A 2086-nucleotide genomic window follows, 5' to 3' on the forward strand; every position below is an offset into this window, starting at 1 on the left:
GATGCCTGAATGTTGAAATTAAAAGAAATGGTACTGAATGCTTCAACCAAGCCCCTTAATTCTGTTTTTCGAGACTCTCATCCGTTCAGCAATTAGGTGTGCTTCTTTAAACTTTGTGAATGACTTCTGCATATCAAGGAATCTGTAGGGAATAAATTTATGGCCTACTCACTCTTCAAAATGTATTTGGATAATGTTAAGTAAATAAAGAGGAATGCAAAAGTGTGTGTGTGATAAATGAGCAAGGCCATGGGATACAAGATCAATATACAAAAATTATTTCTATATACAAGCAATCAATAATTCAAAAATGAAATTAAGAAAAAAAAATTCCATCCACAATGGCATTAAAGCAATACCAGGAATAAATTTAGCAAAAGTAGCATTAGACTTGTTCACTGAAAACTATAAAACACTGTTGTAAGAAAATTAAAGATCTAAATAATAGAGACATTCCAAGTTCATGGAGTGGAAAACTCAGTATTATTATATAAGATGACAATTCTCCTTAAGCTGATCTATAGATTCAACACAATCCCTATCAAAACCCCATAGGCGGGACTTCCCTGGTGGTACAGTGGATAAGAATCCGCCTGCCAATGCAGGGGACACAGGTTTGAGCCCTGGTCTGGGAAGATCCCGCATGCTGCAGAGCAACTAAGCCCGTGCACCACAACTATTGAGTCTGCGCTCTAGAGCCTGCGACCACAGCTACTGAACCCACGTGCCACAACTGCTGAGCCCGTGCACCTACAGCCCGTGCTCCTCAACAAAAGAGGCCACTGCAATGAGAACCCCGTGCACCGCAATGAAGAGTAGCCCCTGCTTGCCACAACTAGAGAAACCCCGTGAGCAGCAACGAAGCAGCCAAATAAATAAAATAAATTTATTAAAAAAAAAACCCATAGGCATTTTTTCCAGAAATAGACAGCTTCATCCAAAGTTTATATGGCAATGCAAAGGAGTCAGAATAGTCAAACAACCTTTAAAAAGAACAAAGTTGGAGGACTTATATCAAATCTCTTACTGTAAAGCTATAGTAATTAATACAATGCATTACTAACATAAGGACACACAAATGGATCAATGAACACAATTGTAAGCCCAGAAATAAACTTTTATAGTTTATCATCAACTGATTTTCAACAAAAGTACCAAGGCATTTCAATAGAGAAAGCAATCTTTTCAACAAATCGTACTGGAATAATTGAATCTCATGTAAAAAAAAAATTTAGACCTTTACATCAGACCATACACAAAAATTAACTCGAAATGGAGCATAGGACTTCCCTGGTGGTGCAGTGGTTAAGAATCCACCTGCCAATGCAAGGGACACAGGTTCAAGCCCTGGTCTGGGAAGATCCCACATGCTGCAGAGCAACTAAGCCTGTGTGCCACAACTACTGAGCCTGCGCTTTAGAGCCCGTGAGTCACAACTACTGAGCCCATGTGCCACAACTACTGAAGCCCGCGCGCAACAACTACTGAAGCCCGCACGCCACAACTACTGAAGCCCGCGTGCCTAGGGTCCGAGCTCCGCAACAAGAGAAGCCACCGCAATGAGAAGCCCGTGCACTGCAACAAAGAGTAGCCCCCGCTTGCCGCAGCTAGAGAAAGCCCACATGCAGCAACGAAGACCCAATGCAGCCAAAAATAAAATAAGTTAAAAAAAAAAAAAGAAATGGAACATAAACCTAAGTATAAGAGTGAATTAAAACATTTAAAAGAAGAGATAGAAAATCTTTGTGACATTGGGTTAGACATAAAATTCTTAGCTTTGAGACCAAAAACATGATCCATAAATGAAAAAAATTGATAAGCTGCACTTAATGCTATTTCTGAAGTGCAAAAATTTTTTGAATTAAGAAAACTCAACCTACTGTATAGCACAGGGAACTCTATTCAATTTTCTTTAATAACCTATATGGAAAAAAAATCTGAAAAAGAATGGATATATGTATAACAATCTCTTTGCTGTGCACTTGAAACTAACACAACATTGTAAATCAACTATACTCCAATATAAAATAAAAATTTTTAAATAATAAAAAGAATTCAAGACAAGCCACAGACTGGGAGAAAAAAG

Source organism: Monodon monoceros, unplaced genomic scaffold, assembly GCF_005190385.1.
Source record: "Monodon monoceros isolate NGI ecotype Baffin Bay Population unplaced genomic scaffold, NGI_Narwhal_1 Super_Scaffold_19, whole genome shotgun sequence".
NCBI classification, from domain to species: Eukaryota; Metazoa; Chordata; class Mammalia; order Artiodactyla; family Monodontidae; genus Monodon; species Monodon monoceros.